General features: G+C 38.3%; 1 non-coding gene across 1 annotated transcript; it reads left to right on the top strand.

Moving 5' to 3' along the window:
* Positions 1-8,425: 8,425 nt before the first annotated feature.
* LOC132654988 (small nucleolar RNA SNORA17) lies at positions 8,426-8,556 on the top strand. The gene has a single exon (XR_009592584.1). It is a non-coding gene; the product is annotated as a small nucleolar RNA SNORA17 (small nucleolar RNA).
* Positions 8,557-9,089: the final 533 nt, after the last annotated feature.

The following is a 9,089-nucleotide window of genomic DNA, read 5'->3' as shown; positions in this document are numbered from 1 at the left end:
CAAGACGTTAACACTTACAGCTGCAATAATGAGCAGCATAAGATAAGGCCATGTGTGTAAATCTGACATGAACAATCACTTCCTTATTGGAGGTGATCTACTTGAGGAAGCACTTCTTTAGAACTGTAAATCTATCCATATATCTATTCACACACACACACATATATATATATGGTCTGAAATTTAGAGGTAGGTAATAGGTATGGAGGATTCAAAGATTACAATAAAATGTATTTCTGTATGCATTAATATAAGAAATATAATAAATTATATTTTATTTAAACCTACATCAATATTAACGTTAATGATGAGTTTAAAGTTACATATGGTTTCTTATTATCTAGGCCAATTGAACTAATACCGGTGATTTTCTGCTCCATGTCTCACTTTTTCATGAGGTCATTCACTTGGAAAATAAAGATCTGTCGAAGGCTTTTGTTGTTATTTCTCATTAAACTTCTTTCATAGCTTTCCTGAAATGCTTGGCTCTTGAGGGCCAGGAGACATATATATTGATGAAACAATGCTGAGCCCCTGGTAAGTCTCCATGAAAATTTCCCTGAAGGCAGTGAACGTGTGCACACATTTTTCTACCCCTAACAAGTCACTTGCAGAGCCAATTCCCAACTGACAGTGGCAATCAGATATGCTTCCTGTACTGCATTCCACAGAGCATCCAGTTAAGCTCTAACAAATGTGGACATATGCCTAAGCCAAAAAAACTTGCAGACTAAAATTTGATCTCTCAAGTTCCTACAAGCATGATATAGACAATCGAAGTATTAGTGTTTTTCTTTGAAATGAAAACAATTCTTCATGAAATGGACTACAAGTTCAATGTAATTGCCTCTGTTCCCTCCTGAGCATTAAAGAAAAGTAAATTCTAAGTATTTCTAGGTTATTTTAGTTTTAACAGATGTATAAGAAACAGGAGAGGAACCACCAGAGAGGGCCTCTGAAAGACTCTACCCAGCAGGATATCAAAGCAGATAGATGCTGAGACTCATAGCCAAACTTTGGGTAGAGTGCAGGGAAACTTTTGAAAGAAGGGGGAGATAGAAAGACCTGGAGAGGACAGGAGCTCCACAAGCAGAGCAACACAACAACATCAAAAATCTGGGCACAAATGCTGGAACCAAGAACCAGGCATGGAGATAACCTAGAAACCCTGCACAGATGTAGCCTATGGCAGCTCAGTGTCCAAGTGGGTTCCCTAGTAAGGGGAAGAGGGACTGTCTCTGACATGAACTCTGTGCCTGGCTCTTTGATCACCTCCCCCTAAGTGGGGAGCAGCCTTACCAGGCCACAGAGGAAGACAATGTAGCCAGTCCTGATGAGACCTGATAGGCTAGGGTCAGATGGGGACCTCAGATGGGGAGGACTTCCCCTATCAGTAGACTGGGGGAGGGAGGGCAGGATGGGGGATTAGGAGGGTTCTACAGCTGGGATACAAAGTGAATAAATTGCAATAAATAAATATATAAAAATAAATAAAAAGGAAAAGGAAAAAAAGAATCATACACAGAAAACTATACTGTGTGATTGCTCAGTATATGCTAAGTAATGCTCAAAGCAAGGTGACACATCTTTCCCTTTGAATATTTATTAGTTCGTAAGTCAGTAACATTCAAACTACATTTTTTTATTTTTTTTTAATTTTATTTTTCTTTTTAGTTACATTTTGTTAACTCTGTGTCCCAGCTGTATCCCACTCCCTCATTCCCTCCCCAACCCCAAACTCCCTCCCTGGTCTCCTCCCTGCCCCTTTCCAAGTCCACTGATGGGGGGGACCTCCTCCCCTTTCATTTGACCCTGTTTTATCAGGTATCTTCAGGACTGGCTGCAAAGTCCTCCTCTGTGGCCTAACAGGACTGCTCCTCCCCTGGGGGGGGAGGTCAAAGAGTTAAACTACATTTTTACAGATTAAAAAAAAAAAGTGTTTTTAAATGAAATAGAATAACATCACTTTTCCTTTCATCCCTCTAGCCTTTCAAAGCTACCCTCTTTCAATCTATCCTATGCCATCCCTCTGAATTTCAAGTTGGTAGCCTCTTCATCTATGGATTTTTTATATGTATGACACACTGTTATCTGTAGTCACATCACTGCAGGATGAGACCAGTTCATTTTTCTCCTACTTAAATGTGATCAGGTACCTATTTCTCAGTCTATCCTACCCAGCCTTTTATCACATTCCCTTGCCAATGGAAACCATCCTTGGACTGTCATCTTTGGTAAAATTAAGAAATTTGATTTTACATATGAGAGAGTTTTTAAAAAGTTCTTGTCTGTGCTTGATTTACTTCACTTACTGTTGTAACTCCTATATCCATCCACTCACAACCTTTTATCTCCTTATGCCTGAATATTATACTCCATAGAGTACAATATATAAACAAATTTGCAGTTGATTGACATTTGAATTATTTGCAATTCTTGGTTGTTATATATAGTGTTAAAATCAATGCAAGATATAGCTCTAATATGTTGATGTCATTTGCTTTGATATATGCCAAGCCACAATCGTATGGGAGTTCTGTTTTTTATTTTTTCAAAACCATTTTTTTCTGTTTGCCACAAAGATGATTTAAATTAAGTTCCAATTACTGATGTGCAGTGAAGTCTTCTCCCCACATACATGCCAACACATCTTAATCTTTTTGATAATGGTTATTCTTACTACAATAAAATGTTGAGTTTGCCTAACAGAGATATTGAACTTCTTCCTAGAAAAATTTTGTTTACATTTAGATGATTTATTTTTTCTATTAAAATTATTTATTTTGTATGACTTTAATTGCATTATTTCTTTTTTCCAGGCCATCCCATTTATCATTTTTTTTTGCTATGTTTCAAATTCATGGCCCTTTTTTTTTCTTCACTTAATGTTTGTTAGTATGTCTTCTCATAGAAAATGTCTACAGCTAGGTTCCTTACCCATTTTATTGGGTCATTATTTAAATTCTTTTTATAATCTGATATTAATTCTTCATACTTTACAAATTCTCTCCTCCATCCTGAAGCTTTTTATTCTGAGTAAGATTTACATATTAAATAATATCCCAGGTACCTTTACTGAGATCAGCAGATTCTAAGTCTGAGTTGGAGGTTGATGAGATATTTTCAATACTGATTTCAAGCACTATGACTAAGAGATCAAACTTTTCAAGAAAAATTAAGACAAAATTGAGAACAAGAGCATGGGCTTCTCAAGAGAGAGAGTTCCAGGATTAACCTTTAATATTTCTTTTGGTCTTTGGAGATAGCTATAATCATCTCTATTTGAAATATGTTGCAATCACAGTTACTTGAACCAGTGAATGAAGCTTAGGTTCAAGACTAAGGGAATTTCAGTGCCCAATGTTAGCACTTATTTGTAAAATAGTCAATGAAACATAGATTCACAGAATCAGTAAAAATTACCTGTCTCCATTTACTCCATAACTGTTAAGAGATGAGTATTTCCACAGGAAGAAAATAGTTGTGAAAAGTGTGCAAAATCTGCAATGATTCTCAGCCAAAGAACTATTCATTGTTGCTTTTCATATCAGAGTATTTTCTTATTTCAGAGAGAGATAGAAAGAGATTTTTAATCTATCATTTTGAGTAACACATACACACACAGACATGTACACCAGACACCATAAACACACACACACAAAGAGAGAGATAGAAAGACAGAAAGAGGGAGAGAGAGAGAGATGGAGGGAGAGAGATGGAGGGAGGGAGGGAAAGAGAGAGACATGAATATCCATAGAGCAGAAATAAGGGTCAGAAGTAACTTTTTTAAAAATTTATTTTATTTTATTTTATTTTATTTATTATTAGTTACATTTTATTAACTCTGTATCCCAGCTGTTTGTGTTCCCTCATTCCCTTCCAATCCCACCCTCCCTCCCTCCCTCATCTCCTCCCTGCCCCTTTCCAAGTCTACTGATTGGGGAGGACCTCCTCCCCTTTCATCTGATCCTGTTTTATCAGGTATCTTAAGAACTGGCTACAAAGTCCTTCTTTGTGGTTTAGCAGGACTGCTGCTCCCTTGGGGGCGGGGAGGACCTTCGGCAGAGTGCAGGGCAACATATGAAAGAAGGGGGAGTTTGTATGATGTGGAAAGGATAGGAGCTCCACAAGGACCAAATATATCTGGGCACAGGGTCTTTTCTGAGATTGACACTCAAGCAAGGACCATGTATGGATATAACCTAGAACCTCTGCGCGGATGAAGCCCGTGGTAGCTCAGTAACCAACTGGTTTTCTATAGTAAAGGAACAGGGACTATTTCTGACAGGAACTCAATGGCAGAAGTAACTTTTAAGAGTAAAGCTTCGGGGCTGGAGAGATGGCTCAGTGGTTAAGAGCACTGTCTGCTTTTCCCAAGGGCCCTGGTTCAATTCCTAGCACCCACGGCAGCTCACAGTTGTCTGTAACTCCACTTCGAAGGGATCTGACACCTTCACACTGATGCACAAAATTAATAAATTTAAAAAAGTAAAGCTTCTCTCTCCCACCCTCTAAATTTCTACTCTCCACACATGATCCTGATCCCAGACCCTGCTCCCCTCCCCCATGTCCCTCCCCTTCTCCACTTCCAATGTCTATTTGATTTCCCCTTTTCAGTGGGATTCAAGCGTCCTCCCTTGAACCCTCCTTGTTTCGTAGCTTCTTTGGGCCTGTAGGTTGTAGAGTGGTAATCCTGCACTTTATGGCTGATACCAGTTAGGAGTTAGTACACACCGTGTGTGTCCTTCTCGGTCTGGATTTCCTCAGTCAGGATGATCTTTTCTTTCTACCCATTTGCCTGCAAACTTCATGTCGTCTTGACACTATTAATGATACGCTGCTATTCTTACAGACAGGAATTTAGCTTCATCCAGCATATAATGGAAGCAGATACAGAGACCCGCAGCCAAACATTAGTCAGAACTCAGGGTGCCTTGTCGAAGAGTAGAGGGAGGATTGAGGGAGCTGGAGGAGTCAAGGAACCACAAGAAAACCTACAGAGCCAATTAACATGAGCCCATGGTGTCTCATAGAGATTGAACCACCAACCAAAGAGCATGCATGGACTGGTCCTAGACTCCCCTCCTACACATACGAAGCTGATGGACTGTTTGTTCCTCAAGTGGATCCCATAACAATTGGAGTGGGGGCTGTCTCTGTCCTGGACTCTGATGCCTCCCTCTGGTTATCATTTTTCCTAGCATGTTTGCATTGTCTTGCCTCAGTGAAAGAGGAGGCACTTAATCCTGATGTGACTTGATGTGCCAGGGTTGGTACCCAAGGTGCGGGAAGGGAATGTGGGGGAAGTAGGGAGAGGAGTGGGACTGGGTGTAGAGGAGGGAATGGAGCTGCAAGTTGGATGTAAATAAATAAATTAATGAAAAAAATTTTATACTCACACACAAAAAAGAGCAAAGCTAAGTAAATTCTAAACATGGTTACTAAGGTTGTTTATGGAATCTTTTTGCTAAGATATATGTAAAATTAAGAGAAATAATTAAAATTTCCTCTAATACTTCACATGTGATCCACAGAGATGATGTAAGATTATTTTTTCCTAAAGTTTTGTCTTTCTACTGTGGTAAAAATTTCTACTAGTATAATCCTCCAATAAAGGTTTTCTATATTGTGCACAGATAATTAGTTAAACTTGACACATAATAATTCAAATATCATAATTTATCATTGATATAAATGTTGTTTCTAAGAGTTGAAAACATCAGGCTAAAGTGATGTTCTTGATCATGGTTTAGAAACACAGCCATAAAATGTAACATTGTATAAAAGACTGCAAATAGACAACATGCTTGCTGGTATAGGGGCATACATTTAGCACTTACTTTGTATTCAGAATACAACAAATCATAGACACTGTATTTCCTTTTGCACAGTGTCAGAAGAAAACATCCATGGGGTCATAAAGCTTTTACTGGCTTTTGAAATGTATGTTTTTTATTGCTGACATAAAACATCATGACCAAGTCAACCTGCAGAAAAAAATAACTTATTTGTGCTTACATTCCGGAAGATTGGAGTCTATAATGTAAGACAGGCATGGAAGCTAAGGGCTCAGATCTTCAACTACAAGCAGGAAGCAGAAAAATTAAACTTGAAATGGATGAGACTTTAACTGTCAAAGCCCTCCTGTAAGGACATGTTTACTCCAACAATGCCCCAACTAGGAACCAAGTGTTCATGTGGCTGAGTCTAAGAAGGACAGTCTCACTCAAATCATAGTACGAAAATAGTGAAGATTTAAAACAAGTTGAATTCACGTAACTTTTGTTCATTTATCAGTAGTTTGAAGATATTTTTAAATCTAGAGCTGTTTATTTAAGAAAAAGTTCACTCTGAGCAACAAGAAAACTAAGGTATTTGTAGATTGATATTATGGATCAGAAAAAATTAGACCTAAAGATAAATAAATGATAGACAAAATTACTAAAAATTGTTAAGAAAACTAATTTGAATTCTCTGAAAAAAATGTTAGGATCTACATACAATTTAAGAAGATAACAGAATATTGCTTAGCTTTTACAAAAGTAGTTTTTCTATTTATTTGTAAGATTTTTCAACAGTTTAAAGACAAGATTGCCAATCTGTTTTTTGAGAAAAATCAGAATAAATTCAAATTTGTCATAGTAGAACACACAGTGCCTCACTATCACAGAAAGTCACATTGTATGAGGAACACTAAATGAATTCATTTTCTCCACATTATATGTCCTTCTGTAGTATTTATATAAAGGTTCCTTTGTTTTAAATTACATGTTTAGAATAAGTGTATGTGCATATTGAGATATATTTCAAGAAATGTTCTATGCTCTTTCTTAAGTTAGATTCATGTAATTGTTACTAAGTATGTGGCAGAGCATAGTATTTTATTATGAATATCAAATAAACCATCTTAAAATTCAACCTTTTTCTGGACATGTCAGTATCAATGCACAGATGGAGGGGATATTCAGGGAACCTTGTGATACACTGGTGAACTATTTCCTGTGGGTAGCTACAGAAAAATGGGAAAACAGTCCCCGCCCCTGTCCAGTGGTCACATAGATGGCTGGATTAGATTAAATGGGTGACACAACAAAATAAAAAGACAGAAATATGGGCAAATAACCAGTTAGGAGGAAGGGTAGTTGGTAGACACAAGAAGGAGCTAATAAAAATTTGGAGAAGAAAGCAACCAGAATGTTTTATGGATGTGTCAGAAATTGTCAAAGCAAACATGGTATGTACTCACTTATAAGTGGATATTAGCTATAAAATAAAGGATAACTGCACAACTACATACATACCCAGAGAGGCTAAGGAACTAAAAAGGCCCTGGTGGTGGGGAGGATGCCTGGACCGCCCTGAGAATAGAAAATAGGCCCAACCCCAGTTTACCTAGTTTATCAGGTCTCATCAGGACTGGCTTCAATGTCTTCTGTGGACTGGTAAGGCTGCTCCCCCCTCAGGGGGAGGTGATCAAAGAGCCACTCACTGAGTTCATGTCAGAGACGGTCCCTGTTCCCCTTACTAGGGAACCCACTTGGACACTGAGCTGCCTTAGATTACATCTGTGCAGGGGTTCTAGGTTATCTCCATGCATGGTCCTTGGTTGGAGTATAAGTCTCAGAAAAGACCCCTGTACCCAGAAAAAGTGGAGAAGAGCCTTGCTGGTGAGAATGTAAGCTTGTACAACCACTTTGGAAATCAATCTGGTACTATCTCAAAAAATTAGGAATAGTGTTACCTCAAGATCCAGCTACACCACTCCTATGCATATATCCAAAATATGTTAAATTATACAACAAACAAGGACATTTGCTCAACCATGTTCATAGCTGCTCTATTCATTATAGCCAGAATCTGGAGATAACCCAGATGTCCCTCAACTGAGGAATGGATACAGAAATTGTGGTACATTTACACAATGGAATACTATGCAGCAATTAAAAGCAAGGAAATCATGAAATTTGGAGCAAAATGGTGGGAACTAGAAATGATTTTTCCTGTGTGAGCTATCCCAGAAACAGAAAGACACACACACAGTATAAATACTCACTTCTAAGTGGATATTAGACATATGATATAGGATAAACATTAAAATCTGTACACCTAAAGAAGCTAATTAAGAAGGAGGACCCTGGGTAAGATGATCAATCCTCACTCAGAAAGGCAAATGAGATAGACATCAGAAGAGGGGGAAATCAGAGAACAGGACAGGAGTCTATTACAGAAGGCCTCTGGAAGACTCTACCCTGCAGGGTATCAAAGCAGATGATAATACTCATAAACAAACTTTGGGTAGAGTGCAGGGAATCTTATGAAAGAAGGGGGAGGTAAAAGACCTGGAGGGGACAGGAATCCACAAGGAGAGCAACAGAAGCAAACAAACAATCTGGTGAGAAAAGCTTTCAATTCTATTACATCAGTCACTGCCTTGCAGATGCTGCAGGTATGGCTGCTGTATCACTCATGCGTCGGCAGGTGGCAGAGGGTGGAGATGCTGTGCCTACTCTCAGTCTGCTCACCTGTGAACATCTGAATGATTAGCAGTTTAACACTCCAAGAACAAAGTGAGCCTGAAACTACCACCGTTCAGGTGCAGCAACCAGTGCAAGTTGAAAATAGATAAAACTATCTACTGATCAGTGGTTGGCTGAATAGTTGTAGCCTATGAGATCCTATGTTCCTCAACAAACACAATATCTGTTTTGTATTAACTATGGTACTTTATCCAAATATGCTTTGACCTCAATTTCTTTGAAATTTCTCTCAGAGAAAACTAGGTTGAAAAAAATAATTTTCAACCATATCAGGAATATGATTTTCACTCAAACAATTCTTCAAATAATTTTTTTCTTATGCACAAGTGTAAAGCATGAGATCAGTTCTACGGTAGCTCAACATATGCTTATAAGGGCAAATGTTTCAAAAATAGAATGCCGCAAGTGCATGCTTCCTTATTCTCTTAAACTTTCTTCTTCTGACTGGTTCTCTGTGCCTGCCGTCAGCACACGGAAATTCAAATTTTCAAAATCATTGGCCCCAAGTTGCTCGTGAGTCACAGTACTTGTTACTCAGATGTGAGGAAATGA

Source organism: Meriones unguiculatus, chromosome 6, assembly GCF_030254825.1.
Source record: "Meriones unguiculatus strain TT.TT164.6M chromosome 6, Bangor_MerUng_6.1, whole genome shotgun sequence".
NCBI classification, from domain to species: Eukaryota; Metazoa; Chordata; class Mammalia; order Rodentia; family Muridae; genus Meriones; species Meriones unguiculatus.
The sequence above is the reverse complement of the archived record's forward strand: the minus strand, read 5'-3'. Positions and strand labels throughout refer to the sequence as shown.